The 27,803-nt window shown below is 39.1% G+C and overlaps 1 long non-coding RNA gene across 3 annotated transcripts; it reads right to left on the reverse strand.

The window, feature by feature from the left end:
• Positions 1–1,478: 1,478 nt before the first annotated feature.
• Positions 1,479–27,752, reverse strand: LOC144992565 (uncharacterized). 3 transcript variants are annotated; one of them, XR_013656623.1, is made up of 5 exons: positions 27,418–27,752; positions 26,977–27,067; positions 25,033–25,105; positions 2,052–2,118; positions 1,479–1,644 (listed from the first exon to the last, which is right to left on the reverse strand). It is a non-coding gene; the product is annotated as an uncharacterized LOC144992565 (long non-coding RNA). The 3 variants fall into 3 exon arrangements; XR_013656622.1 differs by lacking the exons at positions 1,479–1,644; positions 2,052–2,118 and adding an exon at positions 5,630–6,396; XR_013656624.1 differs by lacking the exons at positions 1,479–1,644; positions 2,052–2,118 and adding an exon at positions 14,773–17,254.
• Positions 27,753–27,803: the final 51 nt, after the last annotated feature.

Below are 27,803 nucleotides of genomic sequence, written 5' to 3' on the forward strand. Positions count from 1 at the left end.
CTGGGTTTACAATGTAGTATGTCTTTTATTGTATTCTCATTCTCTGTGTGCACTCTGCCAACTCATCTCCTCTCACTTATTTCCCATTCAACAGTTCAATCAGCCTGGCTGCCCTCAATCTCAAGCCGGAGGAACGGAGCAAAGTTTTATTGCTGATCCAATCCCTGTTTAGATTCAGGGAGTATGAAAGCTCCTAAAGTTGCCTACCATCAATAATGAGGTCTCATTTACACAAATTACTCCGAACGCTGATTAGGTATTATCTAACAGCAAGGGCCACCTCGATCAATCATCATCAGCCTGCGGAGCATCAATGGACATCGAAAGGTTACTCCAGATCTCGGACGCCCTGCAAGTGTCAGCAGAATCAGAGCGGGAGGCCTCCATGCTGTCGATAGAGCAGCCAGACAATTAGGTAATGATTAAAATAGCGGCACCTGGGACTCAATAAGAAAATGAGCCATCTCTGCATAATTTGTGAATGATTTGTTTACCAATCTATACACCTGTAGACAAAAGTCACCGAAGTGCAATGTATTAAATGTACTTAGTCCTTGTTTTGCCACTTCAACTTTTAATGCAGTCATCACGCTTCTGAAATGCTCAGTAGAGGTAAGGTTTCTGGAAGGGAACGATAGAGATTAGGTTTATTCCTGCATGATGGTCCTCTAAAGACATCTCTGAGATTCAGTAAGTGCTTTGAAATCCACTTTAAAATGGTGCTGTTAAAACATGAAGTGAAAGTAATTGGGGGGGAAAAAACACTCACTGTTTTACCATGGTTGTTCATATAGAATATACTGGATCATTTTATAAAGAGTCCAGCTACGTCTTTGCTTACAAAACTAAACAGCAATATAACAAGATGTCTTTTTTTTTTAATTTGTTTTATACACGTACTCAAGACTGAAAATAGGAACTTACCTTAAACCTAAGCATTAGTCTTTTTACCAAAGGTTATTCCATCCATCCATTTTCTAAACCCGCTTAATACTCCAAGTTAGAACTCGTGATCTGATTTGGACTTAAAAACATTGTTTTTTTTTTCTTATTGTTGAATCATCAGATAGTGTTCATACCTATTTACAAATAGTTGAGGCATGTATGGCTCACTTTATATGTACAAAATTGGAATGTCCTTATTAACCAATGTAAATAAATAAAATGACTGTTCTAAATTTTCTTAATTTTTCAAAGATGGAAATTCTACATTATCCTTCATGTTTGATCAAATATAGAAGCTAAAAATCACAGTTTTCTTTAAAAGGCCTACTGGAGCCTTGTATTAATAAACTTTTTTGTGTGTGTGTTTTATTTGTCTTTGTTAATCCTAATCTTGTGGCTAAACTTGTCTTTGTCTTAATGTGGGATCTTTTCTTGAAATACCTGCACAAGGAACTCCATGGAAACAGCCAGTTCATCCCCCAGCTTAAACATACTCAACCAAGCACACCGGGGAGCCTCTCACTCACCTGCACCTCATTCAGCAAGCAGCCTCAGAGCTTCAGTATCACAGCTCTCCTCTTGATTCTTGCCAGTTTGTCTTCTCATCTTCACCTGTTTCTATCTCAGTGCAGACATCCCCTGTTCTTGCTTGGCATGACAGCCATCCAGATCCGTGAGAATCTTCCAGCTTTGCAAGCCCTTAAAAATAACTCATTAAGTGAATTTAACTATTTCCCTCTTATCCTGCAGGTAGGGTCCAAAAACCCTGACTATTGTCCATTTTACCATTTTGAGATGAACTGCTTGATTAAGAACAGTGCTAACCTGCCCTCAATGTTTATCCCATGTTATTTTTATCATTTAACACTGTGCACTGTCACTGTCACTGTCACTTCAGGGTCAATTTCAGGGTTCAGGGGATGTGGAAGCAAGTCCAATTTTTGTCTCACACGTTCCGACCATAACTAGAAGACAACAATCTGTCCTACAAATGCACACTTTTTTTCCTGCTACGCGTCCAGAACAAACCCACCACAGAACCCATTGATGACTACAAAGAAAATTATATTTTCTAATAGAATTTTACAAATGGCTTGCAATACTACCTGGCAAACAAAGGGAAATGTTCTTGAAAGGAGTCTTCAGGTGGCTGTGATGATAGATCAGCTTTTTCTGATGGGGACAAAGTAAAAAGCAGTTTCAACACCTGGCGGTGTTCTCATCATTTGCAATCTTTTCAAACAAAAAAAGTGTGATCCCGGCTCATCGGTGGGGTTTAATACATCATTTTATCTTGACTGGACATTTAGACTTCACTTGTCCACTTGGTTTCGCAAAAGTTCAGTATTTGCAAGCATTCAAATTTACCATATCATCAAAATATCTGAAACTTCAAATAAAAAGGCAAACGTGAGTCTGGTTTAAAAGATGGAAAAGTTTTTTTCCTGACACTTGCTCAAAAAAAAAGTGTATTCTCTGCTATAGAAACAGCTGGATCTCATCATTTTCCTAAAATAGAGTTTCAACTGTATTTTCTTTGGAGCAGCTTGGTGAGTAAACGTGAAGTGAAGTGCAGGTGTCTCTGCTTTTCTTTGCGTTGCTTCGTGTGACAGAAGAAGGTTTTCAGTCGAAGAATAGACCCGTCAACTATTCTGAGGTTTGAGTAATGAAATGAAATTCCACATCTCCGTCTCTGATGTTCCATTGTTTGTCTACAATTCAGTCAGAGCCAGAAAATGATTATAATAATTTTGAACATTTTGATTGCTAATTTTAGGAGTATTTGTACATCGTCTCGGAAGAACAGATGGCAAATGAGAGCAAATTAGCAATGGAGTGGTTCTTTGATTAGCTAAGATATTATTAAACTCTTGTCATATATTATTATTAGTTTTTTAAACTGCAGCCTCGGTTGAGCGGAATTTGCGTTCATCTGTTACTTGCTCCATTTTAAGCTTTAAACATTCAGATTCTCTACATATGTTACAGCGTTTGACCTTATCTTTGCTGTTATCACGACTCAAAGCCAAAATTCAACACCATGACATTTTTTTCATACTTCAAAACCACTTAGAAGATACCTCAAGCCAAATATTTGCTTTGCAGAAAACCTTGTTACCCAAATCAGCTGGTGGCCCTGGGTATACATTCATCTCGTAAGGACTGAGTGCCAGAGCTTGCTGTGTGCATCCCATAATACAAATGAACTTCTGCAGAGAGACCCAACACTTATCGCAGTGAACAAACAGTGCAGCCGCTTTGTGTAATGGGTAGCAGTGGGGCACAGCAAACAAAGGAGAAGACATGAGGGGCCATTGTATCCAGACAGAGGTGAGTGCCATCGTGCTGCTGGGATTAACACACCCCCTACAGTGAAGTCACATGCATCTGCTGCTCCTCACAAAAAAAATATGCTTCAAGTATTATTACTTTCACCTTTCAGGGGAGGATTTGGAAGGAGAGATCATTAAATTAACCGCAGGGCACTGTATTGGTGACCAGAAACATGTGCGCTGCACAAAGGCGGTGGCCTACAGTCTTTTTGAAATGAATGTGAATGCGCTTTGAGAGACACTGAGGTGATTCTGTCTGAGTCTGTCTCTGTAGTGGTTGGCCCTTCTAATTATTAGGGGCTTAACACAGTACGTTGTCATTACTGGGGCCATCTTTCACCAAATTCACTTAACGAATGCTGTTTTCCTCTGACCCAGTTCAATATCTGGCACCTTATATTGACTTTTCAGGAAGCTCTTTCCTCTTAGAGGACGGCGAAAGGTAATGAACGAGTGCCTCAAAGAATTTTCCACCCATCAGTCCATAGCCTTTCAAAGGCGCGGTGATTGACAGCATCCTATCAGTGTAAGTGTGTGGTGTATTATCATAGTTGTCCATCCTGTCTAACAGGAGAGGATGTCCCAGCCTGCAGACAATTCCTTTCATGAGGCAGTTCTGCCCGATCATCGTCAATAAATAAATCTGATAATTGTCAGTAGCGACAGCTGTTTGTGACAGCTTTGTTGTCTTGACTCACTGCTTCCTGTCATTCTCGTGGAGAGAAAAGTGAGTTTTATATACTCTGACTGCCATCCGGGGAGCGGAGACATTTGCACATGAATCAATTGTCAGCATCACTGTAATTTGACAACTCAGTGACAGCTCAAATACACTGGGAATGTTGTTGTGCGCTCTTCTCCGGATGGAACCCGAAGTTGATTCCTTTCTCAGCCATTCAAGAAATCTGGAATATCAAGGTTATATCTATCACTGTGAAAACAGAAGTGCTTGAATTTTCAGAATCACGGACTTGGGCAGGGCAGGAAAGTAGATAAAACATTTTTTTAAATATATTTATAAATATATATTTTTTGATATATATGTATATATCTTCTCTTTCAACGTGTACTTGAAAGTGAGCCTCTACGATTATGATTGTGGCTCTTGTTGCTCAAGATAACTGCTTGACATTTGCTAAATCAGTCAGTGTCAGTCTTGCATACTCAATTTCCCTCCACTTGAAAGCTCTCTGCAACTTTGGCATTTTCCAGTGTTCTGTCACTCAAACAGAATTTGCTGCAAGTGTTGATAAACAAAACTCTGACAGCGTGGCAAACAAAAAGCTGGTTTTATTGCAGCGCCAACTTACAGAGTACACATTTAAGGAATGACAGATGTGCTTATATACATCTTTCAACATCAAACATCTTAGATTAATCTTAATGATGTGATTTTCTTTGCCTTCTTTGGACCTTGTGATATGGGTTGCAAAAATCTTTCTTTGAAGATGGCCAACTCTGGAGATCCTTACTTTTTCCTTGCAAATGCAATAAAATAGTGGATGGAGTTCAGCATCTTCATAAAAGAAAGACATATCAACAAGGTTATTAAAATGTTGACATTTTATCTTTTGTAAGGCTTGAACTGGTGAACCTTCTGCAACACTATTTTTACATTTATAGCTCTTGCTGATTGCAGAAATAAAAGTAAAGAATTATTGGTACCCAGTTCTGTTGCTCTAAATAATGTTTTATTGCTTATTGATTTGTTCGTCAAAAGCACAACGGAGAAAAATCTGTCTTTCATCCTGCAGAATCCTTGAATGTCCCATCAGTGTCAATGTACTGTGAGCTGCCTGGGCCCAAAGATCACCGTGATCCGTGTTCTCCAGGACCCTAACAGCCACAATAATCTGCTCACGGTAACGATTGTGCACTCACTGTGCCTAATGGCTCTAAATTTCTTCTGCCCTGCAGCTTCCCCGCACCTTGTGACTCGCAGCCTGGAAGCTGCAGAGCTGATCAATTACAGGCGTTAACGTTCAAAGGTCCGTCAATAAACAATTCCATATGACAACAGTACATGTTGCAGTGAGTGGATTTGGCTCATGTGCGGGGTCATTACGTTCGTGTCAAGCCGCCTTAATCTCACAAGTAAACAGAGTCATCATTGACTAGTTTAACAGATTAAAATGTTCTGTCATTTATGAATTTATATGTTTTTTTTTTGTTTGTTTGTTTTTTTTTAAATTAAGGGATTGGTTCCTACAGCCCTGTGATGAATGAATGAATGAATGAATAAATAAATACAGTTTTAAGTAAACTCCTTATAATAATGTGAAATTCAGCGACACACAACATTAAATGGCTGAACAAGAATAGCTTACTGCTTATTATATTTTACTTTGTATACCTTTTTTTTTATCATACATTGTAGATATAACATAATCAGCTCCTGGACTGTGGAGTAAAAAAACACAGCCGTAAAAATACCATCAAAACAATTTATTTAGATGTACTCTTTGTTCAAACTTAACATCAAAACTTAATTAACCACGTAAAAACAAGACATTCTGGAAAAAAAAATTTACATGCATTTTTACATGTGGAGCACAAGGTGTAGTTACCCCTCTGTTGTTGAAGTTAAAACTGAAGTGGATGCTATAAATGGGCCCAGTTACTCCCACAAGGAAGCTTCAGTTGACACGTGTTACTAAATCTTACAAAGATACCATCTGCCACTGTGTCAACTGTTGGGAATGCTGACCTCTGCAGACACAGACTTCAACCACAAATGATCTGGTCCAAAGCAGACAGGATAGGGCCAAATGTTTTCTTTTTTCAGATGCATTACTGGTATTCCTTTAAATTAATAGAAGTTTATAAGGAACAAAATGCACCAAAAGGTCTTCTGCAAAGTGTGTGAACTTTCTCCACACAGTGTATTTTTTTTGGGGGGGGGGGGGTTGTTCTGCAGCCCTTGAGAAGTAGACTTGGTCTGACTATAGTGATTAAGTCCAGACTGTGTAACTGACACTGAGGAGATGGTTGTGGGAGGATACACTCGCCCGGAGCGCGGGTTCATGACACAGTAGTATGGGTCTCCCTTTTGCAGTGAGTGACAGGAAGAGGCAGCTCGCTGATGCCTTTCACGTGGGAATCACAGCTTGCAGCAATACTGAAACAAAAACGTCTGTGAGACTTGGTGGGAAAAATTCAATTGTAAAGTTTGCTACTCCCTTAATGTTTCCTTTTTAGTAAACTGTAGCCTAAAGTTTATTAGTTCAGATAACATTTTTTTTTCCAAAGAAAAGAACAGCTGTGTTTTCAGGGTCTCTCGGTAGACACAGATTAAAAATAACTCCCGCGAACATTTTGTGTCTGAGTTCCAGATGAGGACGTGTTTTCCTTCATACTTCTTGTCAAAAAAGCTAGTTCTTCTTTTTAACCTTGTAAACTATATAACAAGGTAAAAATGAGAATTAGTTTATTTTAAGTAAATTTACTGCAATATTTGACAAGAAAGGCATGAGCTGTATCACAGTTTCTGCTTTCCTCTGCATTGAACCAACTCTAAGCATCTTTTTAACTTCTCCTGACTACTAAGTCATACGATCTGCACACCTCAAAAACACCTTTCCTATGGATCAGCGGGGGGCCTCTCTGAGTCTTGTGTGGAAGTTTGCAAGCTTATTACTCAAGGGGGGGTCTTCAGTGTTTTCCTTGTGTGTCCCATGGGTGTCTTTTTCAGCTGTAATGAGGCCTCCTGGACCAGAAAGCTTTCTTTAAAATGGGGAGTAATGAGTCCTTGTTGGCAGAGAAGATGGGGATTTGCACAACTCCTCAGAAAAGGAAGGTCATTGAGAGGAGTTTTATTTTTGGAAACTGTCTTGTTTCTGAACCAAACAAAGCTTGAAGGGAAGGCTACAAAGTCTTAGTCTGGAGATGTGCTATTGTACTGCTTAAGCATTTCAGCCCCATAAAACTTCCTTCATTAAACTGATGGGTTTTCTCTCCTATTGTTATACTTACAGCAGTTGCTGTAGGATGCAAGATTCTTGATTGTTTCTGTTAGACAGAATTGATGGATAATGCAATATTAATTTCACTCAAAGCCAGAAGTCAACCTGGTATTTTTTCAAAGTCAAGATCTGAAAGGAATAACTTCATCTTTAAAACTTGTATCTTTTTTAACTAATTGTGTTTTCTCATATATCTGTCTTTTTTAACAAAAGTCCAACTCCAATCATCTTTTGATCTATTTTAAAAGCATTTCCAGTTTAATAATTAGTATGCACTTTTTCTGCCCAAATTAATTATTTTCTAGGACATAGGAACATGCCCAACCCCACTTCCTGTCATCCATCTGTTTACACGCTCTCCCACCGGTTTTACAGTCTCTCATAACACCAACCTGACATCACCGATGCAACAAAAACGGAGAATAATATTAGAGCCGTGTCTTTTGAACCAGATAATAGCCCGGATGAGGAAAACAAAGATCTAGTTGTCCACAAGTGGATGCATCAGTGTGGAGCGGAGCAGAGAGCCTGTCCTCCGGACAGCATATTTTCTTTAAAACAAAAACAATCTTTTTTTAAACTGCATTTTTTCATCTGCTCCTTATTCAAGACTTAAAAAAAAAAAAACTAAGAAATGCAATTTGACGCTCAATATTCTTGTTATATGTCCTCCATCAACACTAAAAACAGAGGTTTCATGAGAGTGGGTCTTTAACAAATTAAATCTGACCTAAGTATAGGAGGGCCGTGGACTGTAACATTAAAATTGGAAAACAGGGTCATTTTTTTAAATGTTAATGTGTAACGGGTTCACAAAAGTATTGTATAATTACACAAAATTTATTTTTTATTTTATAACTGGCAATTGAGCTGCATGCCATTAGGGTCCTTCAGACCTGGGTATAAATTCATGTTCCCCCACCTCTCTTCCCCTTTTGCTGTTTCTAATCGGGAAGAGGTGAGCATGATGGAGATCTGTTTCTTTGTATTCAATGTTGGTGCTCATTTGAACTTTATATTTTTAGTTTTGGGGCATTATCTGAGTGCAGCACGTGTTGATGTCATATTTTGTTAACCAGGTATGTTTACCCCTTTTTGCTGTTTCTAATCGGGAAGAGAATAAAGACAACTGCTCCAAGAAAAGCGGAGTTCTTCCGTTGTTTCATGGCTTCCTGAGGGTGCACAAAATAACACAACGCAGAGCAGAGACGAGAAGCGGTTACACATGGCCCCTAAAAAGGTTTTTTTTTTTTAACAAAGCTTTACTTAAAAGCTAAAATAATCATGTTTACAGCCTTATGTGTCTGACAATTTCACTCAATGCCCTCCTACTGATAAAACAGATCTTTTTTTGTGTAATACTTTCAAGAAAATATCAACTAATTATAAGAGCTTTTAACCAACAGCATAGATGAGAGAGAAATGTTTCTATCACTGAAAAATTTATGCTGACAAGAACCCGAAAATGAGTTCCTGCCCTACATCGACCTACAGTAGGGAAAATCGAGTGCATCACCTGCCAACCTCAGGTGGGTTAGAGAGGCCAGGCAGCTTGCAACTGCCTCACATCATTCGTGTGCACCAGTAATAGTAATCCCACAGCCTGCCACCATGACACATCCAGGCATAATTGGCCCTGACAAGAGGGCAAATCATCAGCACAGGCCTGATAAGCATTACAGCCAGATGACAGCCAACCAAAGTGTATTAGCAACAGTGTGACATATCACATTACAACTGTGAATACAATAAAGGAGATGCTAAACACTATGGCAGTTCCAATCATGACTTTTTCCTACTACAAGTATATTAAGCCTTGTTTGCTTTGGCTGCTATTTTTACGTGTAAATGAAAGCTGAGATTCATGAGGCTTACATGAGGTAATCAAGTCAATTTGTGGACATGATATGACAATTTAAGGCAATTCTTCCAACAGGTCATCATGTAATTTCTTTTAGTGGAGGGAACCCTTGTATTCGTAAATTTATTTTGTTTTATTTATAAAATATTGCATTCAATAAAGATGCAGGTCTAAATTTGAAATCCTAGTGCTTTGTTGTTACATACAAAAAATGTAACTTTTTGTATAGTTTTTTTTAACGTAGAATCATGAAGTCCTTTAAAGGGTTACTGAGTTGTTGAACAAACTCTGAATTGTTTTGTGAATTTCAGTTGTTTCGTGTTCCACAGTTTAACCTGGGAGACTGAGTTTCTGACATGCATACTGTGGAAAATCCATTTTCCTTAATTGTTTTAGGACTTGTATCAAAGGCAGTGCCATGCGTAACAGGAGCCCAGAGATACTGGGACAGGTCTTGAACCTGATAACTTGTACATGTTTTATTGCTGTTACATTATAAATTATTTCCACAGGCTTAGGTCTTGAGGGATCGTATTCTCTCAGCTTCAGTTACTGGTAACATCTTTTAATGATATTACCAAATTTGCAGCTCTAGTGTTTCAGCTTTATCTGGGAAATCTTAAACGGCTCCATGGTAAATACTTGGTTATGATATTATCTGGCGCGGCCCGTTGTGTGCCGGGTGGATCATATGGCTATTAGAAGTGGGCCGGGAATGGGAAAAACTAAGCTCATAGAGGCCTGTGTTGCTGCATTTAGTTTTATAACAGTAAGATATTGGCTAAAAAGGCAGGAAGGAACTGCATTGGTTTCAAAATCTGCTTTTTAGGGTTGCCATTTATAAAACTTCATGGTGCTTTATCAAAACTCTCGTTAACTTTTAATTACCATGTCACTTTAGTTAAAATAGCTTAAATGGCCTCAAAATATCAAATATAATAAAAGTTTACTTTTCCAGCGTCACGAAAGTGTTGAATTATCTTTACTTAGTTTTTACTTACGACTTTTTCAAACAAACTGAGACTTCAAACCTCGGCCTATGTTTTTAAGTTTAATCTGTATGCAAGTTTTATCTTTTTTTCACATAAATCTCAGCTATCATTTTTTCCACAGAATATATATTTTTGCCACATTTTTAAAATCTAATTTCAATAAAAAGGTTAAATTGAAACTTCAAATTCTAAATGTGCTTCTCTACTGTTAAGCTATAGCTGTCATAATTTTATCCGAAGACAGAGATTTGATCACTAAGCTAGATCAGAAAAGGGAATGTGGAAGAAAAATAATAGATCTTTTATCTCTTTTTTTCTCATTATTGTTTTCGTTATTTTGTTATCATCCACATTCAAATTTAGACCATTCATATAGGATGATAATTAAATGTTTTTAGTTTTTTTGTTATTTTAGTCATTCTTTTTGACAAATTATGAAATAGTCATTACACTGTTGTGAGCAAATAATTAGTGCATCAATAGAAATACAATAATCTACAAGATTTTAGGCTTTCATGAAAGAGACCATCCTTGTGTTTATAAATGTGCATAATATGTTAGAAAAAATGAAAAAGATAAGACAAAAAATAAGTATTGCCTCTTGTTTTGATAAAAAAAATACATAAAATACATATTTGACCTAAAAATAATCACTGAAGGAAGTTTTAACAGCTTTATCTCTGGCTGGCAACGAAAGAAAACATATACAGTGATGCAAACCAACATTTAGCAATTACTTTTGTTTAGAATTTACTGAAATTCTTTCATGGAGTCATGCTAAGGTGCTTTCTGTCCTTTTTAACCCATGTTTGCAACAGTTTTCTTACATAACCGCCTGGTTTTGCAATGTTTTTTGTGATCAGGAAGTGGTGACCATGGTTTAGGTATTGCTCTCAATGAGGTAATTCTAATCTTAATTCTTCAAACATATGGGACCACTTTATAATCTGCAGTGTGTTCACTTTTAAACGGACTTTGTTTTCTCCCCTTTGAACAGAATGTGCGGTTTGTGGGCATTTTTTTATTTTTTTTTTCTGGTAGCCCAGCTGTTAAAACTTCAGGCTCCTGTCCCATTTGTGGTAAATAGAACCTTTAGTTTAAGTGAAGAAAAAATAAATGGTTTTAAGTGAGATTGTATACTCCTGGGGGAACTGTAAATGTTTGCTTCATCCTTATAAAATGTTTTACTGTACCCAAACATATCCACCGTCTATATGGTTTACTTTTAGGGTTAAAGTGTTAACTTTCAACGAGTCCTTAAATTAGAAAAGGGGGAAAAACACAACAATCACAAAAATGCAGCTGAGTGTTACAGCTTTAAAAACAGTACAAAAAAAAACATCGAAAGCATTTTTCTGGAGGAAGGAAACTAGTAATTGACCCAAAAATCACTTTTTAGATGGAATTGAAGACACAAAAGGCTAAATTGCTTGCAACTGCTCAACCGTTTGGTTTAATAGTTTTTGAGCGCACACAAAGTTTTGAACGCAGACGTTTGCTTCTTTGGATTGTACTCAAGTGCCTCTCTAAAAGGTAAATATGAACTAAACGCTGCCTTCCAATAGTAATTATCCTAAATGCAGGCACATGTTGAAACACAAGCGTGCACTATGTGAGCTGTCATTTTACTCAACTGTGACCTTCAAATGAGGTCTGGAACCAACGGATTTCATCAGCAGCAGCTGTGGTTTCTTTTTTTCATGACTTCTAAAAAACGAACATTTGAAAGAGGCTCATGTTTCCAGCCACTTGAACAGCTTGCAGCTTTCCTTACTGTTTGTAGCTTCAACTGCTGTTGAGTTTACCAGGGGTTTATTAAGCATGGCAGCATGTAGGCACAAACCGTACACATACCAAGATATCCAATGCTGTGATGTGGTGCAGAATTTAGGATAGGATAGCTATACCCAAATCCACAAAAAGACATATTTATGCATTGTTTTGTGGAAATGTAGTTAGAAATTATTCTTTCCTATTAAAACATCTGACTGCATTGAAATCATTGGAACAACAAAATAACTCAAAAGATTTCCTTTATTTTTTAATGTGTTCAAACAATAATTTTAATACCTCAGTAAATAGTACACAGCTTTTTCAATTTATTCATTTAAATTACGAGGTGGGGATGAGAAAAAGTGTTACCACCTCATATTATTACAGGCCAAAAAGTGAATGCATGCTATTCAAAATGTAATTTGTCTGGAAAAATGTAAAAGTCTCTAATGCATTTAAATATAAAATCCATTCAATTTATTGAGGTGAAATGTCTGGTACAGCACATGTTTTCTAGCGACAAGCTAATGCAACACAGGCTATTTGGAAGGGGCGGTGTGTGAGGTGATGTTTTTTAATTGCTCGAGAGAAATTAGTTTTGAGACAAGCATCAAATTCAGAGCGCTAAAACAGATCTCAGCGAATGAGCACGTAAAAGACGAGTCCTTGGGGAGAGTGGCGATGTGCTGGTAATGAATGGAGGTAATGAAAGACTTCTCCTGGACAGATGTATCCATTTAAAATAGTAATAACTACAGTTAAGATGGCAAAGTGTAAATTACGCACACAACTCTGACTTGAGCGTGTTTGTTCAGACTCTACGGGGACTTGTCATTTTCCTGAGATGTTAAGGAAGCTTCTGATGTCTGTTGTTGGCCCTTAAACAAGGTCAGAACTGTGATACAACCAGGAAGACTCAAGTGCTTCAGAGTACTGCACCTTTTAGTCCAGACGGAACTCGCAGCTTTGTTCATTCCACTCCTGACAAATGAGTTTTGGTCAAAATCTTTCACTTATTTTGTAATCTTTATTTTAGAAAGTATTAAAATCAGATTGTGGCATTAAGGATACCTTTCTCATATTTATTTTACTATTCATCTAAGCTTCAAATATTCCACTAAGGAACATGACAGATGAGAGATGATGAAAGAAAGGGACCCTTTACCCCTAACAATGATTTGCTCTTTGGTGAACCTATACGTCTATGAGAGGATGCTTATCCACCCATATGGATGGTTTATCATCTGCCTGACAAAGTAAATGACACTTTTAAAGCTGTGTCTGCACATGCACCGGTGTGCTTAAACCCCTCACCTCTTGCCTGTCGTTTCAGGTGCCTGTGAATCGCTAAAGGTCAATAGACTTAAATGACAGAGCTGAACGCTTCCTCATCCTGCACTGATGAAGAGCTGACAGCAAGCTAAAGACACGCGCTGTTGTTCAACACCAGTCTGCCCCTTTCTAGAGCAATCATTTGTGCCATTTAATTCCCTTGGCACTGTCACCAGGATGCTTCAAAGACAGCTGTGTTTTTTAGACCTTTCTTGCTGCATCTCGTGAAGTGATGGATGGGCACTATTGAATGAAGTTCAACCTCTTCCTATGTCTAAAAGGGTTCCCAACCCGAGTTTGATTGTGCTCCCTCCTGTTCTCGAAGGGTGCAGCCATTTATCCTGATTTAGCATCCTCTCCATCCTGTTCTTGACGGTCAGCGGAGCACCTTCTCTGAGAGGCTAAGGCAGCTTCGCCGTCCCTCCAACCGCTACAGGAGATCTTTCCTACCTCACTCGATTGGACTCCATAACTTGTCATCCATTTTCAATAGATAAACTCATTTAAAGTCTGTCTGTTTTTCTCCAGAGCTGTCATGCAAATCAACTGTTTTTCACTGATGTTTCTTTCTGATTGATTGTTCTGTTCTCTGTTGTCACCCATTGTTTGTAGGTTTATATCTTGAGCCTAAGGGCCCGTGCACACCGGGACAAATTTCGCCCGCGATATTCGCCAACGTTTAACGCCTCGTGACTAAACAAAGGGCACCAATGAGAGTGTGCACACCGACGCGAAAAAACGCCACGCGTCAAAGCGTCACTTTTTAAAAAACGCTTCGGGTTCGTTTTTTTGGTTTGACGCGCTGCGTCAAAAACTATACGACCAATGAGAATGGTGCTTTTGCACACGTGTCTGGAGCTTCTGAAGTTACAGTAAAACACAACTTGGGGGCGCTCAAACACAAAACTGCCTTTCTGAGCACATATACCAGCGAAGAAGATAGCGTCTACACTGGCGCAAAGAAATAATGACGGACATTCTAAAATATCCCCGAACAAAGCACCAGTTGGAGTAACTGGTGCTGGAAGTATTCATGTTTTCTTTGTTTGATTCTGACAAGTGCGTAAATACTTGCTCTCTTCTTCTGAGTGAAAAGCGACTTTAAGAAGCGTAAAGTTGCGCAGCGCCACCTTGTGTATAGGAGTATTTCTGTTTTACATTAAGCGCCATCTAATGTCAGGGATTGAAATTGCATGTTCGCTCGGCTCATTGTCAGCGAAAATCGCCTGGGTGTGAACACAAAAAACGTGTTGAAAAACGCTGGCGAATAACGGCTGGCGAATATTCGTCTCGGTGTGTACGGGCCTTAACGCCGACGCTGCAACAACCCAATTTCCCCAGCTGGGATCAATAAAGTATCTTTATCTTATCTTATCTTATCTTAGTCCCAAGTGGTGAAGTCAGTATTTCCCCTTTGCATTGGACAGAGATGGAAGTTCATCCTCATAGGGGCTCGTACCAGTCTAGGGTGTATAACTCCACAGAATGCTGTATGTTTGGAACATTGATGATCAGAGTGGATGTGCTTTAAAACATGTGTGTCTTTTGGAAGGTGGGTGGGTGGGTTGGGGTGTTCGAGCATCCTCGTTTGTGAAAACTGTTTGCAGAACTCACTTGTGGCAAGCCGGTGCTTCCCACGCAGCTAATGGTGGAGATGTGGAAATGACTGGCTGGTCATGGCGGTACAGGCAGGGGATGTGTTAATTGAAAGTTAGGATCACTTTGCGGCCATTACAAGGAAACCTGAGACATTTTAACGCAACAGAGTTAGGCAACACCTGCTGTCACTTGCTAATTGTGTTGGGTTTGGTCCTATCTGTCAGGAGCGGGTTCCCATCACGGTGTGCTTCCAGTTACAGCTGTATTACTGCAGGAGCTGACATTATAGCATCAGCCACAGGGGACATGGAGCCAGGCTGCGACCCTGCCGTCATGGCTCGGGCTGATGGATCCTCCAGTGGCAATATGTACTTCTCCCATGGCATTTCCTTGCCTTTGGGGCTTTTCTTTGATTTAACTTTTTTTTTTTTTACTTTTATTTTCTTTAATTATAGGATATTTTAAATGTAATAAAAAGCAGCCAGTAATTTCCCATATAAGTTTTTTTAATGGCTGGTCCAGCTTCTGAGGAGGAGGGAAAAGAGGGCTGTGTCTCTCCAATTCAGCCTCACTTACATATGCATCAGTCACAAATTGGGGTGCTGTGCAGATGACTCGCTGAGGAGGCATACTGTGCTTTTGAGGACCTGCTAGGGGCAGCAATGTATAATCTGATTTAGACTAGAGAAACCTCCTATTTATTTTTAATTGTCCCACTTTAGCATTTAAGAACTATTGATCCCCGGAAAAGCATTAAGTGACAGAATCACTATTACTGTTAGTGCTCCCTGCTTGGGGAAGCCACATCAAAGGACATTTTAATGTCACTGACTTTCCGAGGGAATTTGAAGCCCGTTTTTGAACAGGCTAACCTATGAACAGAAAGGACACACAATAGAGTGAGGCAGAAACAAACGAGCGAGCAATTTGCAGCAAATCAAAGAATAGCGGGACATTGATTTTTTTTTTTTCTGGGGGAATGTTTGCACAACATTTAAAAGCCATGTTCCGATATTTTTAAATCTAAGATAGATAGATAGATAGATAGATAAATAAGATAAATAAGATAGATAAATAAGATAGATAGATGGATGGATGGATGGATGGATGGATGGATGGATGGATGGATGGATGGATGGATGGATGGATGGATGGATGGATGGATGGATGGATGGATGGATGGATGGATGGATGGATGGATGGATGGATGGATGGATGGATGGATGGAATTGTGGCTGCTCTAGATTATTGCCCCTTTAAATCAACCCTTTCTCCCACCATTCCCAGATGTTTTGATTAGCAGCAACTCGTATGCCGGTCAGATCTCGGGATTAATGATGGATAATTTGCCTGAGGTTGGCGCTGCACACCGCCATGCTGCCAGCCTTTGGATGCCATATGGGCAGAAGCAGCTGTTTTCATTACTCTCCCTTGCCCAGATGTGTCAAAAAGAATGCCGACTTTAATCCGCAGTCTTGCTGGCACTTGGTGGGTGGTGCTTTCTACTCGCTTGGCAGCTAATTACTTTAATGTAGCCGAGTACAGAGGCCCTGCATGTTTTTTAAAGGCCTTTTACAAACAGCTGAATGCCAGCTGTCACCACTGAGCACAATGAGGAAAGATGGATAGGTAGATGCTGGGTGGATGATAAGGTTGGCAGTGGGCACAGACCCAGCCCAGACCAGGAGGAAGGTTCAGCTCTGCTTACAAACAATAGGAAGGTCATCTCAAATACATGCCAGTGAGACACGCTGCTGCAGCACCACAGTGATAGTTACTTTTAAATCTGACCTTCCGTGTTGTCCAAGTTGCTGTGTTTGCCCTCTTTTCAGTAAAAACGGTTCTATGTTCAGTTCAGTGAGATGAATTTAGCGGTTTGTGCGGCAGAGCTGCAGTGCCAAGTCCCAGCAAAGACCACACACAGGATAAGCTGGCACGGGTGCAGAGAAAGGCAAGTGAAAACAGAAAGGAGGATGCTGCCAGAATGTCAGCTGGGTCTTTACATGAGATTGCGCACACCATGGAACATGTGTTCAATGTGTCCCATTTCCTGCTGAGCAGCTCTGTTTTTTTGTTCCGGGATAATTCCTGAGATTTGTCACAACTGCCACACTTTTTAAGACTTGCTGTCCTCAAACTGTGTACGGCTCGGTTCGAAGGGATCAACACCAGTCAGATAAAGCCTTTCCCGTTATTTGCTGCTATATTGACACATGTCAAACGACCTGAATAATACAAAAAATAGATCTGTGGGAGCAGTCAGTTTCATCATTACAGCAGCACAGGGCATCAATACGTTTTCATTATACTGAGATGCCATGTCTATATTATGATTCGAACAGTGCCCAGCAGCAAGAGTTGAGTGTTGACATCATGAGAGGGTCAACGGAGTCGGTATCTTGCTTTGATATTTTCATCGATAAGACTCCACACTTGCACACCTGTACGTCCTCTCTCCTGTAATGATCAACAAGGGGTTGCCATCAGTCAATATGGAACTGTAGTTTCTTCACAGGGCAGGAGATGAAAGCACGGGATAAATCCAGCGCCTGAAGTCATCAAGGTACTGTAACACCACCAGTGACCTAGTTTTTTTATGTTGTTTTTTTTTCTTTATAGTTCATCAGAGAAGGTTAAATTCAAAAGTTTCTAGTTTCAGGTATTTCTTTTCTTACTGACAAGCCGGAGATCGTGGGGATGGAAACAGTGATAGTGCTTTCTTAGAGCTTGATCCAACAAAGTCACAAGGGTATTGCTTTTTTGTTGTTTTTTCAGTTAAGTATTGATCTTAATGTTGCACCTCATGTTTGGCTTCCATCAGGGAGAAGATGAGTAAAAAGAACATTTAGCAAATCAAAAGAGGCTCTTTTAAAAAGGAGTACTGCAGCTCATTTTCACCTCTGTTTTCTTTGTATTCGGAGTGTCATTTTTGTGCAAATTGTTGATGGCACCTTTGGGAGGCTGATGCCGAACCTTAAGGCTGTTTTACAACTATATACAAGAGCTGTTTTATATCCTTGGTGCTCTTGATAACTCAAAGTGTTGTTTGTTCATGGTGGCCCCGTCCACACTTTTGCCATGTAGTATGCATCCCCTTCATGGCACGTTTCTAGTCATACTCATGGGCCTTAGCCTCTTCTCCCTTAGGAGCCTATTATCCTTCTTAACATATGCAAAAGCTTGGTGGATTGTGGATCGCACTCACTGAGGGATTTGACGCACTCATTCTACGAGGGTTGTGGTTCTATGCAAGCATTATTGTGGAGGTGCTTCCCCTTTCAAGAAGCTCTTCTGACTCGGATGAGTTTCTCAAAGAAAGTCATGAGTTCTAAGCAAACACAAGGGGTCATACATCAGAGAAAATACAATACTATAAGTTGGATTGGATTAGAACTTCTCATCCAAAAAAAAAAGAAAAGCCTATTTAATAAAAACAGCAAAGATTGGACATACATGCTAATTTTATTTTTATCATGATCGTTTACTGTAAAGAAAATAGGAAACGACCTTACAAGCTATTGTAAAAAACAGACAATGCAAATTTAGGATTTCATTTACCATACAAATAATAGCATTCTTTTATCCAAAATAGGCAAATAAATATTTTTAATTAGATTCAAGGAGAGGAAGTTTTCTTTTTCTCATCACGTCTGTTCTTAAAGCATACGCACTGCTGAGATGAGGGCACCTCAGCAAGTCTTTGATTCTAGCCATGAAATTTTAATTTGAAAAAAGAAAGGAGGGAACATATTGCTCTCATTCAAATCTAACTTTGTTCCCCTCAAACTGGAAGATTGGATTTTCTTAATTAAATTATCCCCCTTGTTCACATACTCAAGGGGGCCATTGGCTCAAGACAGTGAGAAAAATGTGTCTGGGTTTTTGGATGCTCGGCTGGCATAATGCTGGTTTGTGAAGAGAATGAAATGTTTTGTTCTGGTTGGACTCCTTTTTTCCATTCCATTTGGACTTCTTTTTTCTAACTGGCCGTGCCTGCTTTCTTCTGTGCTCCTCTGTGTTGTGCCAGCATCAGCCCTGAGCCTCTCACCAAGAGAAGGCTTTGATGTGTCCCCACTGTGCCGCCGCCCCCCTGTGCCCTGATTGGTGGATAGCAGGCGGGGCTGGCGGGGCAATGTGGGAGTGGATGGGGGATGAAAGAGAGCGGGGCAGCAAGGGGGCACCTGCACACAGAGCCTTGCCTGTGTGTCTGCTTCATCTTCAACTGCTTCCCTTGACCGCAGGCTGAACTTGTGTGTCAGCGACCATCACACGGTCGCTGTGACCTCCCTCTTCCTTTTTCTTTTTTTTTTGCACTCTCAATTTGTTTTCTTTCCTTTCTCTCCATATTCCCCTTCTCTCTAGACCTCCTATTAGTCTGGGTCCATATGGTAGTGCTTCACATAACAGGTGACTCTCTTTATGCAGAAAATAGAAAGGAAGCCAACCCTTTTTAAATTCTGAATAAAATTTCAAAATAAAAACTAAAATTGCTGGTTTTGAAAAATGCACAATATTAAGCCTAAAATTGCAAATAAAAGAGAAAAGAGGCTTTCCCTTTGACTTGGTTCAAGGTGCATTAATAACAGTACCACCATTACTGCATCATGTCTTGATTTTCTCCGCGTAGGTCCTTTGATTATTCAAAAATACGCATTTAGTCTATCCTACTTTTTTACAATTTGGAACTACACCAGGGTCAGAGCATTTAAAAAATGTTTTAATAGTACCTCCAATATTGTTAGGTAGAGCAAAACACAATGTATATTGAAATGTTTGTATGGTTATGCTGATTTTGTATAGTCCCATTTTATTCAGAAGGTGCCCTTTTTACATTTTTGAGGCATTCTTGGTGTTAAGAAACTGACTGTTAAACTATATTCTTAAAATTGTGACATGAACACTTAGACCACATGTGTCAAACTCAAGGCCCGCGGGCCAAATGTGGCCCTCCATGTCATTTCATGTGGTCTGTGAGAGCATAAATGTTTTTCATTTCTTAAAATAAAAATAAAAATTGGTGTGTATTTATTCATATCTAGGGGGAATCGGACTTGAAATATGGGATTGGGCAACTATACATTAGGACTTAAACACTGTCCATATAACATAACCTGAAAGAATCAAATTTAAAAAGATTTATTCTAGAGTAACAAGCAAACATCTGTTTTCTATGCAACTGCAATTGTCACTTTAAAAAGTTATAGTAAATAAATAATGAGTTATTTAACATTAAGAAGTAGTAACATTCATTTTTCATTACATTTAGTAACATGTATAAGTTGTATCTGGCCCCTTGAGGAGAACCACAATGCTGATGTGGCACTCGGTGAAAAGGAGTTTGACACCCCTGACTTATACAAAACCCTTTGAAAAATCCTTTCCATTCTGCAAAAACATAGAGCATCTGTGTCTGTGTTGGAGCATTTTAAATATGTAAAAGGGAAAAGCAAGACTCAGCAAAGGAAGAAGAATTGCTTTATATGTAAAATGAAAATCACCGTTCCTTAAGACACAATTCTGCAACAAGAAGATATTTACAGGGAAAAAAATGTATAAAATACATTTCTTAGTGATAACAATGTAAAACAATATTAAAAAGAAAATACTGTGCCGTTTTGTAAGCAAAAAAGAAAAAAAATATTCTTAGTATTTGTGTTGTTTCTTAAACTTTTATAGTGAAGTCCAGTAAAAATGTATGACTTTCCAAACCAGATACATGTAGTTCAAAAAGAATATGTGCAGGTGCAAAAACAAAAAAATAAGTCAGCAAAAAAAGCTATCTAGTTAAACTTGCCAACTTGCCATGTAACCCAGTGAGTTAAAAACATTCAATGCAGTTGCTGGTACAAATAGGAAATTGAATGTGTGCTTGTGGCAGAGCACCCTGAATAAATGAGTCAGCAGATGTAGAAAGATGAGAGTGCCCACAATGGTTGCACTGCTGTTTCTCTTGTCTTCACCTTTATTTTTTTGCCAGATGGTAAGATTTTTGTGCGTAAAACCAACAAAACAGCAATGCTTGATGTTTTATAAAAAGAGTTAGTTTGTCCTGCTACTCTAAATTGGATAGTGTTTTATTTTAAAGTCTTTTAACATGGGAGGGAGACACTGATTTATTAGGCCCTTGCCCCATTTTCGAACAGTTTGGTGTACATAGATCTCTGCTGACCTGGTTTAAATGCAGTTGTTCCAGTGGTGACCTGCTTGTAAATGAGGGTCATGGTTCAGGTGCAAGAGGTCACATAAGTTGGCCTTTTCTGCACACGAGGGCACCTTTGTGGCTGTCGTCACTTCGACCCCCAAATGCTGAACGTGCATTTGATTGTGTTAGGGCCAATAATGTTTGGAGCTCCGAGGCAACAGAGAGGTCACCTTTGGGTCCATTGAGATGTGAAAGGTGACAGGGACCAGGATCTAAGCCAATAGAACTCAAAGAGCATCTGTCAGATGTCTTTGACAGGAATGTTTGCTCAGCAGTCAGACGGCTTTTTTTAAAGACACACAAGTACTTTTTGAAAAAGGACATTTTTATGTCTTATTGTACTCCCAAATATGTGTTTTTACTTGTAATGATAATTATTCAGTGCAAATATGACATTTTCTTTTTAGTCTATAATCCTAGCTTTACTAACCTACATTTGAGGCAGCCTTTCCTGGCCTGTTAAGGAAGTGTAAAGTACTTTCAAGGTTCTGTGTGTTTGAGAATTTCAGAGCAAAGCATCACAACGCACAGCACTTAGGCCAAATCCCAAAGGCCGTGACTGGCGCAGCATGTCCCACATTAGCTCAACCACAGCTCACTGAAATGGACTCGCCTGAGTGGAATGAAACCCATAAGGCACCATGCACACCACGGCAGCGGCTTTATCAGACAAAGATCAATGAACGGCAGCATTCACTCTGAGCACACAAGCTGCAAGGACAAATACAGTATCTTGGGGGGTAGTGGGAGACATTGATAGGCTTAGGCTGTGTATGTGTATGTCTCACCCCCTTTAATCAGGTTTCCTAACAGCAAACAGTGGGTGTGAAGTGATGCGTTTCAGGCAGCAAGGCCTTTCAGGCAGGACAAAAGGTGGGAGAAGCTGTGGGACTCGGGGCCCAACCCTGTCATTCAGTGAATATCTTTAAGTTTTCCAGTGGAGCTCAAAAGGCCTTTGCCCTTCCAGCTGTAAAATTGGCAGATAGGGAGCCTCTGAAATCCCTCAATACTTTAAGTTCACTCAAAACTGCAGCACTCATCCTGAAGAAGCTAACAGGGTTTAGCATTAATTTGGGCCACACTATGGGCAAGACAGATATAAAACAGTGTTTTCAAAGCAGCAAAAACAAAATTTAGTCTGTTGGATTGTTTTCATTGTTTTAAATACTACAAAAACTACAAGTTCTTTAAGGCAATTAAGCAAAAAAATGAAACACTGATAATGCATTTACCTTGATTCCATCCTAAAATCTATTTAAAATACGAAGATCAAAAAATATATGCATTAGATATTACATAAAACTTTAATTTAATTCAAAGGAAAATACTAGGCAATAGAAAGTTCAATAGCTCCTGAGCATGCCTCTATCTGTGTAGGTCTATAATTTACAGATCTAAGCAAAAATACCTAAACAAGACTGGAGCCACAAGCTGTTTAGAGCTAAAGATCATTTATTAAATAGCCTGAGTCTTTTGAAGGAGGTGAACCTCATGACGGTTTTATAATACATGCAATCAACTAATTTACAACTAAACAAAATACATATAATCTTATGTATATTCTCAAGACTGTCGTATATAATTCTACTTTTCTTAATTGAGTGTTCACATGTGGGGCGGCAGTGACTCGGCGGTTCGATCCCCCGCTCCCCCCCAGCCAACTGTCTTTGTGTCCTTGGGCAAGACACTTCACCCTCCTTGCCTCCAGCACAGCTCCACTGGTGTGTGAATGTGTATGAATGTCCCGGTGATGGTCAGTTGGGGCGAACTGGCAGCCACGCCTCTGTCAGTCAAGTCCAGGGCAGCTGTGGCTACAACAGTAGCTTACCATCACCAAGTATGAATGAGGAGTGAATGAATAATAGACACACTGCAAGCGCTTTGAGCATCTGGAAAAACGTAGATAAATCCAATCCATTATTATTATTATGTGTAACATCGGTGGACATATACTTCCTATAGTGGGAGTTACTTAACAAAACCTCTGTGAGGAGCCCTTTACTAACCCGACTGTTTTACCGTATTTTTTTACCGTAATAGAATAGAATAGAATAGAATAGAATAGAATAGAATAGAATAGAATAGAATAGAATACTAATCCCACTACAGGTAAATTACCTACAGGCCAACAACAAGAGCTGAAAAACACCAAAAATGTTGTCTTTACTGAGTTCTCAGGTTTTCTGTTTTTCATTTGGGTCTCGGTCTTTTGCTCATTACCTCTACCAAATCTTCTCCTTAGTCCAGAATGAAAGGAACTGGATATGAAAACCATTTCTTTGTTCTGGGGCTCCTGATGTTGATGCACAATTCATGGCTAAAACAGGCAACAAACTCTTAAGGAAATAAATAGATGACAAAAAAATGTCTCTAAATCTTTTATCATAGGCATAATTCGTACACCCCCTGAAAAATGCCTGAGTAACCCAAGTGGAACGTAAACCTCTGATCAGGAATCATTTTGTTACATAGCTTCGTTAACACGTTAACAGCCTGACCAAGAAAAGAAAAAAAATCAATGATTTCTTTTTTTTCTTTGCCTTGGGCGAATAATTCACACAATCATTTTTAAAATGTGGTCTATTATTTGGTTCAGCAGAAAGAATTAAAAGCAACAACTCCTAAAAATGCAGAAATACGTAACTAATAATATGATTTTACAACCTCGTCCATTGAAAAAATCTAACACTTTGTTGTGAGGAACTTAGAAAAATTAGAATCTGAAAAAATCTTAGAGACCCTTACAGATTTCTTGGATTTAAACAAAAAAGATTTGCTGGATAGACAAAGTGTGTAGCTTTCATATCAATCATAAGCAATGATGTGTGTATATATACTGTGGGCGCCGAATTATGAGGCGCATGAGGTGAGACAAAACAGTCAGAGAAGTGTCCATGAGTTAGTCAGACTTTAAATAACTAGAGTTTACATTAACTCAACAACTTCTTTGTAACACACATTAGCTTCGAAAGAAGCATAAACCAATACAGTTTTTACCTTTACTGTTATACCTTTAACTCGCAACCTTGTTTGAACATGCAAAAAAACAGATTGATACAGCTAAAAACAAACATTACTGTGACCATGCCAACTCCCTACCTTGTTAGTAACACGTAAAAAAAAAAAACAGTCTTACACCACTACAAGTTAGCTGTGTTAGCATGTTCACAATAAAACACAACTAAACATTTTCACAGAGCGCAAATCACTTGAACACCAGTAAGCACAACGAAAAAGGAATACACATAAAAGGAGCTTCGGATTACAAAGCGCACTGTCATTTATTGAGAAAAATTAAGGCTCTCAAGCACGGAAAATATTGTACCTGTCTGAGCGATTGCAGCTCCCGCAATAGAAAGCAGACAGGCCTAAAACATGTACATTATTCCCAGAATTAAAGTTGCATTTGGATTTATCGACACATTGATTGAGCCTGCAGTTGTACTGATCACTAAAACAAATCTACTGATAAGTATGCTTTGAGTTCTGTTAGCCTCCTTATGTGACCAAAAGTTTTATTATTGTAATGAGTTTTTAAAGCATGAATAAAATGATATGTTTAATTTTACCTTTGGTGTACATTTATTTATTTACACGGCAACTCGCGGCAAATTGGAATGTTGTTTGTCACACTTTTACATTTGTGTTGTACATTTCTCATTAAAAATAGTCAAATAAACTAGATTCAGTCTTGGCTGCTTAAGCTTTGAAAACCTATTTAATAGTAATTTTTGTTTGATCGCCTTCCTTCTACCAGTTCTTAACCACTGCATCCTCACATAGGCTGAAATAAAACATGCTGCAACATTTGCGGCATGTTGCAAAATGACAGTTGCATAAAACACATGGCAAAGTGGCCTTTAAACTGACGGGCCGGAAAAAAAATACTCCTAAATGTTCTCCAATTAGAACAGTGGGTGGTCTTTCTTAACCTTTTGCAAATTTCTGAAATTGGCTAACGACAAGGTCAGAACTCAGAGAACCGGACAGGTTGAAGGGGCGACAGCAGAGGACAGGTACAGTTGACACACACCTCATAAGTCAGAGCCTGGCCATGTTGTTTACATGATTCAGAGGACTGGCTGCTCATCACGGCCCGTGGCACTCTGTCGGGAAAAGAGGGAAGGGATTGTAATTTTGGCCCTATTGTTTAACAGCTCACAAAGACGGAGGACACAGAAATTATTCTGAAGAGCAGGAGGCACACGGTGGAAAATGACCTTTAACTGCACTTCCTTAGCTGAATCCCATCCAATTAGAGCACTGTATATTTTCCCTAATAGCAGCTGATGAGGCAGGGCGTATGAGCGAGCACGCCCGATCAGCGTTGCTATGCAGCGAGATGGCTGCTTAGCACCAGAGGAGCGCTAGGGAATAAGTGAGCAGAGAGCTTTAATTTGATAGGGTTAGAATCCTGCAGGCTTCAGGGTCGCGGGTCACCAGGAGCTCGTCTCACACTGAATATGAAGAAATCAGAAGTAAATTGCTTACATCTGCTGCCAGTGGATGTGAAGGCTGTGATTGGCTCCCAGAGGTGTGCACTGTCTAACACAGCCAGCGGAAGGGGGCCTTGGCGCAAAGAAGGCTTGTAATTGGAGTAATTCTGCATTAATAGATGTTAAAAATTCTCCAAGCAGCTGTTTGAAAAGCAGCCCCCCCTCCTTCTCTCTCTTTTTTTTTTTAAATCTCTATTATTTTAAATGCACTTTATTACAATCAACATTGCCGTCTGTAAATGCGCAATCTGTCAAGAAAGCTACAACAAATAAATAGGACTAGAGTGCAGATTCATAATTTCAATAAAAGTATGAAGATTACTATGCGTCAACACTGTCCAGTGGTGAGAATGAGACAGAACAGCATGTTGTATTTCTGCCAATAAATATTGTTACACCAGGTCAAAGTTTAAGAAGCTCCATAATGCATCCTGCAAGTGTCCATGTATATATTTCATCCCAGCTAACTGTAGTGTTTGTCTTGCATCAGATGCAGTTTCTGATGAGCCGTATCCCCAAGCCTCAAATACATTATTCTGATTTTCCCTTGTAAGTGTGACTCTCTTGTGGTTCATGTTACTCATCGCAGACCCTACTATGGGACTGTGTCCAACAGAAAATGGGACACACTGTGAATTATCACAAATGCTCTGGCAAATGACACTTCATTGGAAGGTCTTTGTCACCAATTATATGTCTATTAAGAAACAGTCAATCAGTCAATGTGCAAATAGCTTACCCTCCAAGGGCTCAGCTATTGACAGGATGCTGTCAATGGTCCATCTGACATCATTTAACTGAGGAGGAACAATGTGCTCACATTGGACGCTTGACAGTTCTGTTTTACGTTTAGAGGCTAACTTCCACTCCAGGTTATTGACCACTGTTTTTTAATGTAATATCCACTGCAAAGAGGTTGGGTCCCTTTCAGGATGCAAAAACCTTTGGAAAGCGACCAATTCAGCACATCAAGCAGGAGCAATTTCTATGCCTGGATAAATAAAAGTTTCCGTTTCAGATCAAGAGCAGCAGAGTTTTGTGTTATGTAACTTAAATGAGCCACTTTCCTCTTGTCTTGTGGCCTCAAGCATATTACACTGCAGTTTCATTTGACTAAACCAAAAGGCAAATTGGATGTCTGGCAGACTAATTAGATTTCCCAAAAACCCTGAAACTGGAACCCTGTTAGTTACCTCAAATGATGGACGCTAATATTGTGTTTTCAGCATGTAACTGCAGCTTGGCAGACTGTCCCATCCCAATCAAAACAGTTGCTTCCCAAATGTTATTATATTATGCTGCCATTTTCAGACAAATGACTGTAAAACAGCTCTGCATCACCACTGATGTCCATGCAGAAACACATTACATTTACCGGCTTACTCTGGTTTCACAGAGTCCCAGTGACTCATTTTAGGAACTCACTCAGAAGAGATAATGTGCTGCAAAACCATCACGGAGCAGTAAGAAGGATCTCTTACCCACATAAAATATGAGCTGGGACGGAAACCGTTTTTCCTCCATTCCTCCTCCATTTCCAATCGCAAACCAATCTCATGGATTTCCGTCCAACTGCAGAAGCAAAACTAAATTTACTTTTTTTATTTTGTTAAGAAGGCATTGTGCTGCTCTAAAAGCTGTCACCACATGGACAAAAAATAGAAATTCTTCTCAATTGCATATGTGAGTGCTGAGGAGGTACTTCAGAACAATTTTTGACCCAGTAAAGCCCAATCCATCACAGAATTGACAGAATGAAGATGTTTTTTTAATGCACGACCTTATTTACTCAAATTTGATGCACTAATTTTTAAAATTATGTTACTGTATTTTTAAAGAATTTTTTACTAACACATTTTGTATTCTTTCAAAACAGCAAGTTGTCATTTCAAAATAAATAACAATAGATGGGTTATTCTTACCTTAAAGTTTTGAAAATTAGCTAAACTTTCTTCTTCTTCTAGTGAATTTTTATGCCGGTTGGCAATCAACAGAATGGTGCATTACCACCACCACATGGTCTGGAGTGTGGGTCAAGGGCTGTATTACAACAACAAAGTAGAGTTGTTTAACCCTATATAATCTATATTCTCCCCATCAGGCATTTCTTCATTAAGAACTGAAACAAATACATAAAACAGCCCTCATTTCCTAAAAATGTCCTTAATACTCCACCAAATCTTCAGCTCGTCAACCTGTTTTCTTAGTGGGGCTTTTCTTGAGACCTCATGTTAAAGCAGCCATTTTGAAATTAAGAGGAAAATCCCTTTTACTGCTCCTAGTGGAGGGAGGATGAACTACAGGACTA

The sequence above is a fragment of the Oryzias latipes genome, chromosome 6, assembly GCF_053564925.1.
Source record: "Oryzias latipes strain Hd-rR chromosome 6, Olatipes_Hd-rR_3.1".
Taxonomy (NCBI): domain Eukaryota; kingdom Metazoa; phylum Chordata; class Actinopteri; order Beloniformes; family Adrianichthyidae; genus Oryzias; species Oryzias latipes.